The 18,073-nt window shown below is 38.0% G+C and overlaps 1 protein-coding gene across 4 annotated transcripts in view; it reads right to left on the reverse strand.

Moving 5' to 3' along the window:
- Window positions 1-18,073, reverse strand: part of CFAP20DC (CFAP20 domain containing) — a 277,728-nt gene that overhangs the window by 72,026 nt on the left and 187,629 nt on the right. The gene's annotated exons all lie outside the window — the stretch shown is intronic.

Consider the following 18,073-nt stretch of genomic DNA (forward strand, 5'->3'; position numbering starts at 1 on the left):
AGCAAGATAATGGGCTCAAGGCTATATAATTCAGCTGTGCTCAGACTCCCAGGCAAGTCCTTCCCTTATAGAGCATTCAAGCCATTTGTTTTCATTGATCTTTTTTCAGACAGTTTTGGGAGCCTAAGACAGTGAAGTTACAAAGACAAGTATGATGTGGCCCCTGCTTTCACAGGCCTTATAATCTAGGAGGGCAATTAAGAGTTCTAAAGAAATGAGTATACAATAAGGTAACATATACTGAGGTATAGTATTAATAATCACACAGAACTTTGATAATGATTAAAAGGAAAACCGATAACTCCAGCAAAATGATAAAACACAACAAAAATAATCTTTCAACTTGATGCCCTTCACCTAGTCCCTGTTCTCAAAGATTTTAAGATGGAACAGCTTAATTGATCAAATATCTGCCTAAAGAATTTTGTGAGCCTCAGATAAGACCCAATTCTACTGAAATGTGGGTGACACAAGGCTGAGTTTACAATGGTGGCGTAGAGGCAAAGTGAGACACGGCCACCAATTAATAAGATGAGATGACGAACGTCCTTCTATTTTATATGGTTGGGACAGTAACAGAATTGAGAGAAAATTGGGTCATTATTCTCATTCTGGAGCCTATAAAAATCTTCGAGACTCTTTCTGAATCGGGTTTGCATTGTGACAGTGCCTGATACCTAGGGCACAGGAGACATCATGTTGTAAAAACTCTTAATAAAAGTTCTAACAATCAATTTCCGGCTCTTTGTATTCCTTTAAGTTACACCAAGACTCAAAAGGTGCTACTACTACAAAAGGGATAGTGGCTCTTATAACAGAAGGCAACGTGAGAAAAGGGAGCTATACCAAATAGTCTGGCATTTCACAAAAGAGAGAGGTCACTTCTTGTAGGATCAGGCAAGGCTTCATGGAGGAGATGTTCTTCAAGCCGGGCCTTGAAGGATGGGAAGGGTGATATGGAAGCATATTCTAAGCATCAGGCAGGAAAACATGGGGCAAGTTAGAAGTATGGAGCTTATATTCATAGAAAGCATTATTTACTTATACATACTGTTTTAGAAATGAAATTTGTAATACTGTTCCAAAGTAACAAGAATGAAAATACCTAGAATTTAACCTAAATCTTATAAGACCAGATGGCTTCCACTTCCTTGCCCAAGTCTTGTTAAAAAAATATAGGATTCTACCAAAAGACATAATTTTAATAGCTCCCAAATGGAAACTACCCAAATGCCCATCAACAGTAGAATGGATAAATAAATGGTGCGAGAGTCACACAGTAGGACACTATATTGAAATGACTGATATATTGAATCTTACAAATGAAATGCTGAGTGAGAGAACCCAGACACAAGAGACCATACACTGGTAAACCTAGACTTGGCAGGTAGGGGGTGGTTGTGAGGGCATAGTGACAGAAAAGGATAGTGACAGGGAGGGAGCACAATGGGGCTTCTGGGGTGCCGGCATCGTTTTCTTTCTTGATTCAGATGATGGTCACATGTGTTTGTTCAGTTTGTGAAAATCCATCTAAGTATATGTTTATGATATGCATACTTCTCTGTGGCCAACAAGAGCAAAGAAGTCTAAGAGTCAAAGAGAGATTTCCTAGGACGTGATTAGTCATTAATCATTGGCACCTTACTCTGGACTGTCTTAATGGGGGGAAAAAAGCAGTTTGTAAATGTGGCTGGGAGTCCGTATCATGGTAGTTTCAAACTTGTATTTATTATTAAGAGTTTTAAAGATGTAATTATAAAGTTTTGTGAGTTTTTTTGAACCCCAACACGACAGCAAGAAAAGTGGAAGTCCATTTTCCAAAACTAATTTTAAACTTTAATCAGCATTTTAATTTGAAGATTAATCTCCTCCCTATTGCTATTTGCAGACAGTGTTTAATTCCTATATTGACATTTTTAATACTAATAGCTCATGGTAAATTACTGTTCTAGAGCATCTCTTTTCCAACTAGCACTCCTTGAAGACTTGTTTCAAATTCTTGAGCTACTTACCCACACAAGAATTTGCTCTGATCCACTGGGGACACAGGCCCCTAACAATAGGAATGAAGAGAAGACAGAAGCCACAAACATGAGCTCTAAGTGACACATACTTGAGCTCATAACTCATTCACAATCATATGGTAGCTTTCAGCATGTCTTCACCACACAAAGAGATAAATCAAAACTTAAAGACTAAGCCACAGTACAATTTGAAAACCTTTGCTAAATTTAAGAGATGCTACGTCAACTTGCACAGCATAAATTAAGAGTCAGGCTATTCAAAAGAACCAACCGGTCAGAATCTAGATCATGTTTTATGTTAAAAGCGTTCACGTGGACATAGGCTTAACCAGACTCAATGTTGCCTCTGAAATGTCTGTCACAAACATTTCGGCATGTGACCTGGAGACACTTCACAACCCTTGACTCAATCCATACTTCATGATTCATGAATAATAATCTCTCAAAATGTCTCAGGTAAAGAATTGTTGGCTAATTAAATCCAATAGTGGCAAAATTCCTTGCAAAGCGATAGCTATCTATCTTATATATGTGGCTCTCTCTTTTTTGGCACGAAAAGATTTAAAGAAAAAGATCTTTATATTTATGTGCTATATTTGTACAGAGTACTCTTTTAATCCATGACCTAAAAAGAAATATACTTCCATACATTTTGCCTTGGTAGTCAGCTTGCTAATTTTCAGAAAGAATTCTCTGACAAACATAGCTGATCTCTTATTAACCTTAAAGTGAGTTGATAAACAATTTGTAATTTTCCAGCATCTATCTTCTGAGTTTAAGAATAATAGACTAGAAGGAATCTAGTAAAACCAAATTGAACAGGTTTTATATTATACTCAAGGATATGCCATCTACAAGGTGAATTGTAGCCTTGTACATGGGACAAGCATAGTAGCCATTCAATAAGTGGTAGTTTAAAATATTATTTAAAGAACCAGGAGGAAAACAATTACTGAGATTCCTCATAGAGACGAAAACAGCAGAGGCAAGCCAACTGATGCTTTTGGAATGGGAAGATGATAACTTTTAAGTAAGTTTGAACTGTTTAGAATATAAAACTGGTTGTAAAACATTAACGACAGATATACCAACATCTGTGCATGCTTCTGCACATTAAAATAGTGCAAAGCTTCAAGTGGCAATAGAAGTTAAATTGCCACATGATCACAGAATTTGTTCAGTGGTCTTAACTAAGGGTGATGGGCCAGTGTGGTGGAAGGTACACAGGCTTTTTTGGCCAGATCTCCTGGGTTTGATACTCTGCCTTGTCACTTATTATATGTGAACAAGCTAAACCTCTCTCCTTCCTTATCTTTCAAATAAGTAAGGCCTCTCATGAGGGGTGAAAATGGAGACTGGAGATAGTATGGGACACCTTGTAGAGGGCCTGGCACATGGCAAGTACTCCAAATCCTTAAAGCCACAAATGAGGTTCTTAATCAAAGACCTCAATCTCAATGTGCTTAGAAAATAGCCTAGTACCTCTTACATAAAGAAGGAAAATGACAAATTTGACTTGATCCGCTTTAAAATTAGGAAGAACAAGACATCAAAGAAGATGGATTTCTTCCATAAACATTCAATTAGTAGGATGCTAACCTTAGCATTGGAATACTGGAGAACTGACAATGAAACGCCACAGTGTGTGGGTTAAACCACTAACGTATTTTCATTGATTCATACTTCTGATAGTCTCTTAATTTTTGTCAAGACTTTCTAGCTACAATTTCTGAAACTTCTGAGAATTTGAAACTGCTCCTCTTCATCAGAGTAACTGGCATATTGTTTGCATGACTAACTACTCAGAAATGGAGATATCAAAATGTCCTAATAACTCTTGCAATTCCATATCATCACCTGGATTTTAAACCACAGTTCCATCTTAAATTATTTTAATATACATCTATTCTAGACCATTTTGCCTTGGTGGATAACTAAATTAGACACTAGATACAAAGAAAGTGAAAGAAACAAACCACCCTGTAGTATCAGCAGCAGTTCAGACAGAAAAATATTCAAAAAGAAGGCAGACGGCTAGGAGTGAGTTCCACCTGGGAAATTTCTATGCCTAATTCAAATACTTTTACTGGTGACACAAATGTTATTTAATCACCAAATTCTATAGCTTCAGCAATATCTCCAGCAGTACATTGACAGATAAGACTGAGATAATGACCTTGATTTTACAGAGAAAAGGAAAGAGTACAGTTTCAACAAAACATCAAATATCAGACTCTTTTTCCAAAGACTATTAATTGGCAGGAATGTCCAATTTAATAAATGAAATATTCTTCCCATGGTTAACAGTGTGGTTTATGAAATGCTGTCAGTCCTGCCCAAGTTCAATTCACTCCATCAATGATGAAGCTACACACCTACAATTTAGTTCTGGGAACATGGCAAGTACATCGAGGGTGGTCTCTGGGGAATGACTGGAGAGACATCACATCCTGCTTCTAAATATTTTTCTCTCTTCAGTGTATCTTTGAAAAAATATCAACATGTTACCTGGAAGAAGTGACCCATTAATTTACTCTTATGTTAACACTGGATTCAACGATAAGCAGAGGACAAGAAGCATATATAGTTATCACTTATTGAACAATCTCAATAATTAGTTTCTAGAATTTGATTGAAATTGAAAGATCTGCTTTAGAATGCCAGGCATACTGGTTTACAATTCTAACTACTCAGAAATAGGTACAAGAAAATATCCTGTTGGACTATGGGATAGTAGTTCTACATGTACTATCTCATTTAATACTCAAAACAACCCTATGGAATAAGTATTGTTATTTTCTCCAAGTTTACATATGACATAACCAAGGCTGAAAGAGGTTAAGAAATGTGTCCACGGTCACATAAGAAAAAGGAAGCAAAGCTAGGACTCAAATCAGGTCTGTCTGATTTGAGCTGGTGCTCTGAACCATGGTGTCCACTGCTCCTGACTTCTCAGTTTCGAAGAATGAAAATGTGGATAGACATGACATAGGGCCCTGTTTGGGGAAGGCCTTGAGGGCAGCAAAGGGAAGGATCAGGGCAGCATGAGGTCGGTGGGCATCTGTGGTGGAAGCTGCTGAAGGAGGGAGAGTCATCCCTAAGTGAACCTCCCCAACTGGGCCAGGGTGATGTATAACATACCAGGCAACCTGACCCTGAGACAGGTGTTTTGCAACAATGGAATATTGTTGTAGCTGAAGCAAGTCAGGGGTGAGGAAGACATTTATGAATTCTTCAAACAATGCAGTATTGTTAGAAAGCCAGCTGCAAATGGCATACTTGAGTGGCAAATTCAAAGAGAGAAAGATGGCATCATCTTTCTGAACAAAGAGTATTATACACCCTAGAAAATGCAGAAATTTATGTAATGGAATAATGCCTTTAGAACTCTAAAATAATTTACAAATTCATTTTTCTCTAAGTTTGTTGAGCATAAATTGCATTGAATAGTAAACTTTTATAACTTAAAAAATATATGATGATAGATATTCACTGCTCTAATACTGGGCTCAAGTTCAGCAGGGAGGCGATGAAACTAATCCTTTTTTATTATCCAAAAAAAAAAAGGCTTTATGATTAAGAGAAAAATTTGCTCACATCATACCATGGCCTAAAATATCTTTAAAAGTGTCTTTCCATAATTCAGTTCTGATTTTCAAAAATGGAAATGTGAAAATTAAACTCAAAAGTTATATATATTTTACAATGTTTTTCCTATAAAAAGTCATGTCTTTTTTTCTAAAGAGAATACCTGAATTTGTAATTGGTAGCATATTTTGTCATTCTTATGAAAATAACAATTCTTCAAAAACTCCAACTTTTTTCTGGAACCACAAAGACTGTTATATATGTCTTGTTTATTTGTTTAAAGGTGCACATAATGACATCTGCAGGTTTAAAATGATTCATTCAAAATTATTTGAATGCAGTTATAAATATGGAAAGGTTTAATTACCAGCTATCTATATGATTGCAATACTACCCAGAGGGCTGTACTTCTTTCTTAATTAAAAATATTTGAACTTAATAATAGAGAACTCTATTAAGATATGAATAAAACATTGCAAAAAAGAAGTTTACCAAGCAGTCAAATCAATTTCAGTAAGCGTTCCTTAAAAATTACTAGTACTCTTCCATATCAGGGGATTAGGAAGACAATTTTCTTGCACCTCCTTTTGTAAGAGCCTCTATTTTTCTTTTGTCATAAAGTTGCTTCACGTTGGCACTTTGCGAGAGCACAGATTTTCAATGGGATGTTCACTTACAATTCCTGATTGTGGTACCTTGATGCCTAGGTTGACGGCTCAGATACATCCAGTCTGCCACAGCCCAGTAAATGACATGACCATCTGTCTGGTTACTCAAGTCCTAAACCTAAGCATCATCCTTGATTCTGCCTGTTTCTTCTTTCTTACATCCTGTCAGTCCTACTTCCCCATTATTCCAGTAATCTGCTACTTCTCTTCATCTCCACTCTGAACTATCAGAGTAATGCCTCAATTGCCTTCCCTGCTTCTATGCCTGCCCTATTGAATCCATTCTGGACGCAGCCAGAGGAGACTTTTTGAATATAAATGTCATTGCCTTGCTTAATAACCTTCAAAGACTTACCATTGCATTTGGAATAAAGGCCACCCTCTTCACCATGTCCTCCCTGACCTTACATGATCTGGGCCTGTTTACCTCTCTGATGTCACCCTCTTCTACTTTCCCCTTGCCCATATGTCCCACCTACACAGGCCTCCTTTATTCCTCAAAGATGCCCATTTTAGGAGCTTTGTACCTGCTGTTCCTGATGCCTAAAACATTATCCTCTAGTTCTTTGCATGGCTGCCTTCATCTTAAACTTTAGCTCTCAGCTCAAATGTCACCTACTCAGTCAGATACTAGGTAAAGTGCCCACAATTCTATCCAACCTACCACTCTATTATATCACCCAGTTTTTTCCTTCCCAAGTCTTTATCATATAAAGTTTATAATCACTGTATGCACTTGTTTATTTGTTATCTGTGTCTTCCAACAGATATAAGCTCCCTGAGGAGAGAGGCTTCATCTTTCTTGGTCAGTGTATCTCTAGCAGCTGGGAGAATACCTGACCTGATAAGCTGTCAACAGAAGAGGAGATGCTCTTACTTATTCAGAAGCAGAACCAGAATAAGTATACTCCATCACCTGGAGATCCTTTATTTTGGAAACCCAGCTTAGGTGGTAGAACCTCCATACATATCAGAACTCTACATATAGGGACTATGATGCTAGCCAGCAAAGGTAATTTCACCCCTGCATTCATATTAATATTAAATGGACTTCTAGTTCCAGGAGAATTCTCAGAATTTTCTTCTTGCATCAAGCACAGTTCTTTTGAGTCACACCAGTAGAATCTTTCTAGGCCTGTCTGAGCTCATCAGGCCTGTGTTACAATTCAATACTGGGGCCACACTACTAAGTATTAAATCTTACATACATTGAAAGAAAAAAAGGTTTTTATTGAAATTAAATCCAATTTGTGGGGACTTTCCTGGTGGCGCAGTGGTTAAGAATCCACCTGCCAATGCAGGGGACACAGGTTTGAGCCCTGGTCCGGGAAGATCCCACATGCCTCGGAGCAAGTAAGCCCGTGTGCCACAACTACTGAGCCCGCGCGCAGCAATGAAGACCCAACGAAGCCAAAAATAAATAAATAAAATAAATAAATTTATTAAAAAACCCCTCCAATTTGTGGATGCAATTAAGTTAGAAGAAGAAATAAAAAACATCCAGATTGGAAAGGAAGTAGAACTATCTCTATCTGCAATGCCATGATCTTGTATATAGAAAATCCAAAGGAATTCACAAAACACTATTAGAACTAATAAATGTTCAGCAAGATTGCAAGATACAAAATCAATTTAAAAATCAATTGTATGGGGGGACCTTCAAGATGGCATAGGAGTAAGACGTGAAATCACCTACCTCCCCACAAATACATAAAAAATACATCTACATGTGGAACAATTCCTACAGAACACCTACTAAACGCTGGCAGAAGACCTCAGACTTCCCAAAAGGCAAGAAACTCCCCACGTACCTGGGTAGGGCAAAAGAAAAAAGAAAAAAAAGAGACAAAAGAATAGGGACGGGACCTGCACCTCTGGGACGGAGCTGTGAAGGAGGAAAGGTTTCCACACACTAGGAAGCCCCTTCACTGGCAGAGAAAGGGGGTGCTGGAGGGGGCAAGAAGCTTCAGAGCCATGGAGGAGAGCGCAGCAACAGGGGTGCGGAGGGCAAAGCGGAGAGATTCCCGCACAGAGGATCGGTGCTGACCAGCACCCACCAGCCCAAGAGGCTTGTCTGCTCACCCACCAGTGGGTGGGGCTGAGGGCTGGGAGCTCAGGCTCCGGCTTCGGAGGTCAGATCCCAGGGAGAGGACTGGGATTGGCTGTGTGAACACAGCCTGAAGGGGGCTAGTGCGCCACACCTAGCCAGGAGGGAGTCTGGGAAAAAGTCTGGAGCTGCCTAAGAGGCAAGAGACCATTGTTTTGGGGTGCACGAGGACAGGGGATTCAGAGCACTGCCTAAACGAGCTCCAGAGATGGCCGCGAGCCACAGCTATTAGCGCAGACACCAGAGACGGGCATGAGATGCTAAGGCTGCTGCTGCTGCCACCAAGAAGCCTGTGTGCAAGCACAGGTCACTATCCACACCTCCTCTCCTGGGAGCCTGTGCAGCCTGCCACTGCCAGGGTCCCGTGATCCAGGGACAACTTCCACAGGAGAACACATGGTGTGCCTCAGGCTGTTGCAACGTCACGCTGGCCTCTGTTGCCGCAGGCTCACCCTGCAAACTGGACCCCTCCCTCCCCCAGGCCTGAGTGAGCCAGAGCCCCCTAATCAGATGCTCCTTTAACCCTGTCCTGTCTGGGCGGGGGACAGACGCCCTCAGGCGACCTGCACGCAGAGGCAGGGCCAAATCCAAAGCTGAACCCCAGGAGCTGGGCAAACAAAGAGGAATGGAAATTTCTCCCAGCAGCCTCAGGAGCAGTGGATTAAATCTCCACAATCATCTTGATGTACCCTGCATCTGTGGAATACCTGAATAGACAACGAATCATCCCAAAACTTAGGCAGTGGACTTTGGGAGCAACTGTAGAATTGGAGTTTGCTTTCTGCATCTAATTTGTTTCTGGTTTTATGTTTATCTTAGTTTAGTATTTAGAGCTTATTATCATTGGTAGATTTGTTCATTGATTTGGTTGCTCTCTTCCATTCATATATATATATATATATATATATATATATATATATATATATATATATATTATTTATTTATTTATTTATTTATCCTTTTTCTCTTTTTGTGAGTGTGTATGTGTATGCTTCTTTGTGTGATTTTGTCTGTATAGCTTTGCTTTTACCATTTGTCCTAGGGTTCTGTCTGTCCGTATTTTTTTTTTTTTAGTACAGTTTTTAGCGCTTGTTATCATTGGTGGATTTGGTTTTTGGTTTGGTTGCTCTCTTCTTTCTTTCTTTCAATATTTTATTTTAATAGCTTTATTTTATTTTAATTTATTATTTTTTCTTTCTTTCTTTTTTTTTCTCCCTTTTCTTCTGAGCCGTGTGGCTGACAGGGTCTTGGTGCTCAGGCCGGGTGTCAGGCCTGAGGCTCTGATATGGGAGACCCGAGTTCAGGAAACTGGTCCACCAGAGACCTCTGGGCCCCACATAATATCAAACGGCGAAAGCTGTCCCAGAGATCTCCACCTCAATGCTAAGACCCAGATCTACTCAACGACCAGCAAGCTCCAGTGCTGGACACCCCATGCCAATCAACTAGCAAGACAGGAACACAACCCAACCCATTAGCAGAGAGGCTGCCTAAAATCATAATAAGTTCACAGACACCCCAAAACACACTACCGGACGTGGTCCTGCCCACCAGAAAGACAAGATCCAACCTCATCCACCAGAACACAGGCACCAGTCCCCTCCACCAGGAAGCCTACACAACCCACTGAACCAACCTTAGCCACTGGGGACAGACACCAAAAACAACGGGAACTACGAACCTGCAGCCTGCGAAAAGGAGACCCCAAACACCGTAAGTTAAGCAAAATGAGAAGACAGAGAAATACACAGCAGATGAAGGAGCAAGGTAAAAACCCACCAGACCAAACAAATGAAGATGAAATAGGCAGTCTACCTGAAAAAGAATTCAGAGTAATGATACTAAAGATGATCCAAAATCTTGGAAAGAGAATGGAGAAAATACAAGAAACGTTTAACAAGGATCTAGAAGAACTAAAGAGCAAACGAACAGTGGTGAACAACACAATAAATGAAATTAAAAATTCTCTAGAAGGAATCAGTAGCAGAATAACTGAGGCAGAAGAACGGATAAGTGACCTGGAAGATAAAATAGTGGAAATAACTACCACAGAGCAGAATAAAGAAAAAAGAATGAAAAGAATTGAGGACAGTCTCAGAGACCTCTGGGACAACATTAAACACACCAATATTTGAATTATGGGGGTCCCAGAAGAAGAAGAGAAAAGAAAAGGGACTGAGAAAATATTTGAACAGATTATAGTTGAAAACTTCCCTAATATGGGAAAGGAAATAATCAATCAAGTCCAGGAAGCACAGAGAGTCCCATACAGAATAAATGCAAGGAGAAACATGCCAAGACACATATTAATCAAACTGTCAAAAATTAAATACAAAGACAAAATATTAAAAAGCAACAAATAACATACAAGGGAATCCCCATAAGGTTAACAGCTGATCTTTCAGCAGAAACTCTGCAAGCCAGAAGGGAGTGGCAGGACATATTTAAAGTGATGAAAGGGAAGAACCTAGAACCAAGATTACTCTACCCAGCAAGGATCTCATTCAGATTCGAAGGAGAAATTAAAACCTTTACAGACAAGCAAAGGCTAAGAGAACTCAGCACCACCAAACCAGTTTTACAACAAATGCTAAAGGAACTTCTCTAGGCAGGAAACACAAGAGAAGGAAAAGACCTACAATAATAACCCAAAACAATTAAGAAAATGGTAATAGGAACATACATATTGATAATTACCTTAAATGTAAATGGTTTAAATGCTCCAACCAAAAGACATCGACTGGCTGCATGGATACAAAAACAAGACCCATATATATGCTGTCTACAAGAGACCCACTTCAGACCTAGGGACACATACAGACTGAAAGTGAGGGGATGGAAAAAGATATTCCATGCAAATGGAAATCAAAAGAAAGCTGGAGTAGCAATTCTCCTATCATACAAGATAGACTTTAAAACAAAGACTATTACAAGAGACAAAGAAGGACACTACATAATGATCAAGGGATCAATCCAAGAAGAAGATATGACAATTGTAAATATTTATGCACCCAACATAGGAGCACCTCAATACATAAGGCAAATACTAACAGCCATAAAAGGGGAAATCGACAGTAACATAATCATAGTAGGGGACTTTAACACCCCACTTTCATCAATGGACAGATCATCCAAAATGAAAATAAATAAGGAAACACAAGCTTTAAATGATACATTAAACAAGATGGACTTAATTGATATTTACAGGACATTCCAGCCAAAAACAACAGAATACACATTCTTCTCAAGTGCTCATGGAACATTCTCCAGGATAGATCATATCTTGGGTCACAAATCAAGCCTTGGTAAATTTAAGAAAATTGAAATCGTATCAAGTATCTTTTCCGACCACAATGCTATGAGACTAGATATCAATTACAGGAAAAAATCTGTAAGAAATACAAACACATGGAGGCTAAACAACACACTACTTAATAACCAAGAGATCACTGAAGAAATCAAAGAGGAAATCAAAAAATACCTAGAAACAAATGACAATGAAAACACAACAACCCAAAACCTATGGGATGCAGCAAACGCAGTTCTAAGAGGGAAGTTTATAGCTATACAAGCCTACCTTAAGAAACAGGAAACATCTCAAATAAACAACCTAACCTTACACCTAAAGCAATCAGAGAAAGAAGAACAAAAAAACCCCAAAGTTAGTAGAAGGAAAGAAATCATAAAGATCAGATCAGAAATAAATGAAAAAGAAATGAAGGAAACGATAGCAAAGATTAATAAAACTAAAAGCTGGTTCTTTGAGAAGAAAAACAAAATTGATAAACCACTAGCCAGACTCATCAAGAAGAAAAGGGAGAAGACTCAAATCAATAGAATTAGAAATGAAAAAGGAGAAGTAACAACTGACACTGCAGATATACAAAGGATCATGAGAGATTACTACAAGCAACTATATGCCAATAAAATGGACACAACCTGGAAGAAATGGACAAATTCTTACAAAAGCACAACCTTCCGAGACTGAACCAGGAAGAAACAGAAAATATGAACAGACCAATCACAAGCACTGAAATTGAAACTGTGATTAAAAATCTTCCAACAAACAAAAGCCCAGGACCAGATGGCTTCACAGGCGAATTCTATCAAACATTTAGGGAAGAGCTAACACTTATCCTCCTCAAACTCTTCCAAAATATAGCAGAGGGAGGAACACTCCCAAACTCATTCTACGAGGCCACCATCACTCTGATACCAAAACCAGACAAAGATGTCACAAAGAAAGAAAACTACAGGTCAATGTCACTGATGAACATAGATGCAAAAATCCTCAACAAAATACTAGCAAACAGAATCCAACAGCACATTAAAAGGATCATACATTATGATCAAGTGGGGTTTATCCCAGGAATGCAAGGATTCTTCAGTACACGCAAATCAATCAACATGATACACCATATTAACAAACTGAAGGAGAAAAACCATATGATCATCTCAATAGATGCAGAGAAAGCTTTTGACAAAATTCAACACCGCTTTATGATAAAAACCCTCCAGAAAGCAGGCATAGAGGGAACTTTCCTCAACATAATAAAGGCCATATATGACAAACCCACAGCAAACATCGTCCTCAGTGGTGAAAAACTGAAACCATTTCCACTAAGATCAGGAACAAGACAAGGTTGCCCACTCTCAGCACTATTATTCAACATAGTTTTGGAAGTGTTAGCCACAGCAATCAGAGAAGAAAAAGAAATAAAAGGAATCCAAATTGGAAAAGAAGAAGTAAAGCTGTCACTGTTTGCAGATGACATGATACTATACATAGAGAATTCTAAAAATGCCACCAGAAAACTACTAGAGCTAATCAATGAATTTGGTAAAGTTGCAGGATACAAAATTAATGCACAGAAATTTCTTGCATTCCTATACACTAATGATGAAAAATCTGAAAGAGAAATTAAGGAAACACTCCCATTTACCATTGCAACAAAAAGAATAAAATACCTAGGAATAAACCTACCTAGGGAAACAAAAGACCTGTATGCAGGAAACTGTAAGACACTGATGAAAGAAATTAAAGATGATACCAACAGGTGGAGAGATATACCATGTTCTTGCATTGGAAGAATCAACATTGTGTAAATAACTATACTACCCAAAGCAATCTACAGATTCAATGTAATCCCTATCAAATTACCAATGGCATTTTTTACGGAAGTAGAACAAATCATCTTAAAATTTGTATGGAGACACAAAAGACCCCAAATAGCCAAAGCAGTCTTGAGGGAAAAACACGGAACGGGAGGAATCAGACTCCTGACTTCATACTATACTACAAAGCTACAGTAATCAAGACAATATGGTACTGGCACAAAAGCAGAAACTTAGATCAATGGAACAAGAGAGAAAGCCCAGAGATAAACCCACACACCTATGGTCAACTAAACTATGACAAAGGAGGCAAGGATATACAATGGAGAAAAGACAGTCTCTTCAATAAGTGGTGCTGGGAAAACTGGACAGCTACATGTAAAAGAATGAAATTAGAACACTCCCTAACACCATACACAAAAATAAACTCAAAATGGATTAGAGACCTAAATGTAAGACCGGACACTATAAAACTCTTAGAGGAAAACATAGGAAGAACACTCTTTGACATAAATTACAGCAAGATGTTTTTTGATCCACCTCCTAGAGTAATGGAAATAAAAACAAAAATAAACAAATGGGACCTAATGAAACTTCAAAGCTTTTGCACAGCAAAGGAAACCATAAACAAGACGAAAAGACAACCCTCAGAATAGGAGAAAATATTTGCAAACGAATCAACGGACAAAGGATTAATCTCCAAAATATATAAATAGCTCATGCAGCTCAATATTAAAGAAACAAACGACCCAATGCAAAAATGGGCAGAAGATCTAAATAGACATTTCTCCAAAGAAGACATACAGATGGCCAAGAAGCACATGAAAAGCTGCTCAACATCACTAATTATTAGAGAAATGCAAATCAAAACTACAATGAGGTATCAGCTCACACCAGTTAGAATGGGCATCATCAGAAAATCTACAAACAACAAATGCTGGAGAGGGTGTGGAGAAAAGGGAACCCTCTTGCACTGTTGGTGGGAATGTAAATTGATACGGCCACTATGGAGAACAGTATGGAGGTTCCTTAAAAAACTAAAAATAGAATTACCATATGACCCAGCAATCCCACTCCTGGGCATATACCCAGAGAAAACCATAATTCAAAAAGACACATGCAACCCAATGTTCATTGCAGCACTATTTACAATAGCCAGGTCATGGAAGCAACCTAAATGCCTATCGACAGACGAATGGATAAAGAAGATGTGGTACATATATACAATGGAATATCACTCAGCCATAAAAAGGAACGAAATTGGGTCATTTGTTGAGACGTGGATAGATCTAGAGACTGTCATACAGAGTGAAGTAAGTCAGAAAGAGAAAAACAAATATCGTATATTAACGCATGTATGTGGAACCTAGAAAAATGGTACAGATGAACCAGTTTGTAGGGCAGAAGTTGAGACACAGATGTAGAGAACAAACGTATGGACACCAAGGGGGGAAAGCCGCGGGGGGGTGGGGATGGTGGTGTGATGAATTGGGGGATTGGGATTGACATGTATACACTGATGTGTATAAAATTGATGAATAATAAGAACCTGCTGTATAAAAAAAGAAATAAAATACAATTCAAAAATTCAAAAAAAAAGATAATAGAAAATATCAGTCAAACTAAGAGCTGGTTCTTTGAAAAGATAAACAAAATTGACAAACCTTTAGCTAAACTCACTAAGAAAAAAAGACAGAAGGCTGTGATAAATAAAATAAGAAATGAAAGAGGATAAATAACAGATACCACAGAAAGACAAAGGATTATAAGAGAATATTATGAACAACAAATTAGACATATTATGCCGACAAATTAGACAACCTAAGAAATGGACAAACTCTTAGATTCATACAACCTTCCAAGACTGAATCATGGAGAAACAGAAAATCTGAATAGACTGATCACTAATAAAAAGATTGAAACATTAATCAAAAACCTCCCCAAAACAAAAGTTCAGGACCAGATGGCTTCACAGGTGAACTCTACCAAATATTCAAAGAAGATTTAATACCTATCCTTTTCAAACTCTTCAAAAAATTAAAGAGGAAGGAATGATTCCTAACTCATTTTACGAGGCCAACATTACCCTTATGCCAAAACCAGACAAACTCAACACAACAAAAGAAAATTACAGACCAATATTTTTGATGAACATAGATGCAAAAATCATCAACAAAATATTAGTAAACCAAATACAGCAATACATTAAAAGGATCATATTCCATGATAAAGTGGGGCTTATTCCAGGGATGCAAAGATGGCTCAACATTCACAAGTAAATAAATGGGATATACCACATTAATAAAACAAAGGATAAAAAGCATATGATCATCTCAGTAGATGCAGAAAAAGCATCTGACCAGATTCAACACCCATTTCTGATAAAAACTCTCAGTAAAATAGGTATAGAAAGAACGTACTTCAACATAATACAAGTCGTGTATGACAAACTAACAGCTGACATCACACTCAATGGTGAAAAATTGAAAGCTATCCCTCTAAAATCAGGAAAAAGACAAGGATGCCCAAGGATGCCCACTCTCACCACTCTTATTCAACACAGTAGTGGAAGTCCTAGCCAGAGCAATTAGGCAATAAAAAGAGAGAAAAGGCATTCCAGTTGGAAAGGAAGAAGTAAAACTGTCACTATTTGCAGATGACATGATTTTATATAGAGAGAATCCTTAAGACTCCACCAAAAAAAGTTAGAAATAATAAACAAATATGGTATAGTTGCAGGGTACAAAATCAACATACAAAAAAATCTGTTGCATTTCTGTATGCTAACAATGAGCTATAAGAAAGAAAAATTAAGGAAACAATCCCACTGACAATCACAACAAAAAGAATAAAATACCTAGGAATAAATTTAAACAAGGAGGTGAAAGACCTGCACACTATAAGACATTGTTGAAAGAAGTTGAAGACACAAATAAATGGAAAGATATTCCGTGCTCATGAATTGGAAGAATTAACATACGGACATTAAAATGTCCATATTACCTAAAGCAATCTACAGATTCAATGCAATCCCTATCAAAATCCCAAGGAATAAAAAATAAATAAAATAAAGAAATATTAGTTGATGGTAATGATGTATGTGTCTATTATCTGCACTAGGTAATCCACTCTAACATGCTTAGAACATAATTGAACCAAAATTTTACACTGTAACACACACAGAATACTTAGGACATGACAAATTAAAAAAAGCTTTAATGCTTAAAAAAAAGGAATATAAGTGTCATTTGTTCTGCATAGCCTCATTTGTTCTCTAGTTTCTAAGGGCAGCTATGGGGGAATTGAAGGAAGAAAAGTACTCACACAGGAAGGAAAAAAATCAATCTGATGGACATGAATATAGCCACCAAACTAGCCTAGGGATTTATTCAACGACACTGCTTTACTGTTAACCTTCACTCATATCATTTATTATTTGGGGAACGGCTGCAAAGAGACCAGAAAGTGAATAGAATAACGATGTTTTTATGTCTCCTAATGTAGATTGTTATTGAAAATCTATCAATTTTACTGGCAAACCTTTGGCTCAAAAATAAGATCTTCATTTATAACTTGCAGACAGTGATAACTCAAATTATGAGAAGTAACTGGGAAATAAAAAATAACTATCATGATAATTATCTTTCTCATTAAAAACATGAGGCATTCTGTAATCGTTGGGATGTGCAAGATACTCTTTAACATCTGCTGCTACTGAGCTAAAACACATCTAAACAGGAAAGAAAATACATTACTGAGTGTTACTCTTGCACTGTTGGTGGGAATGTAAATTGATACAGCCACTATGGAGAACAGTATGGAGGTTCCTTAAAAAGCTAAAAATAGAACTACCATACGACCCAGCAATCCCACTACTGGGCATACACCCTGAGAAAACCATAATTCAAAAAGAGTCATGTACCACAATGTTCATTGCAGATCTATTCACAATAGCCAGGACATGGAAGCAACCTAAATGTCCATCGACAGATGGATGGATAAAGAAGATGTGGCACATATATACATGGAATATTACTCTGCCATAAAAAGATACGAAATTGAGTTATTTGTAGTGGGGTGGATGGACCTGGAGTCTGTCATACAGAGTGAAGTAAGTCAGAAAGAGAAAAACAAATACCGTCTGCTAACACATACATATGGAATCTAAAAAAAAAAAAAAGGTTATGAAGAACCTATGGGCAGGACAGGAATAAAGATGCACATGTAGAGAACGGACGTCAGGACACAGGGAGGGGGAAGGGTAAGCTGGGACGAAGTGAGAGAGTGGCATGGACATATATACACTACCAAATGTGAAATAGATAGCTAGTGGGAAGCAGCCGCATAGCACAGGGAGATCAGCTCGGTGCTTTGTGACCACCTAGAGGGGTGAGATAGGGAGGGTGGGAGGGAGACGCAAGAGGGAGGAGATATGGGGATATATGTATATGTATAGCTGATTCACTTTGTTATAAAGCAGAAACTAACACACCATTGTAAAGCAATTATACTCCAATAAAGATGTTAAAAAAAAAAAAGAAAATACATTACTGATCACCCAAATGATGAAA

The sequence above is a fragment of the Eubalaena glacialis genome, chromosome 7, assembly GCF_028564815.1.
Source record: "Eubalaena glacialis isolate mEubGla1 chromosome 7, mEubGla1.1.hap2.+ XY, whole genome shotgun sequence".
NCBI lineage: Eukaryota > Metazoa > Chordata > Mammalia > Artiodactyla > Balaenidae > Eubalaena > Eubalaena glacialis.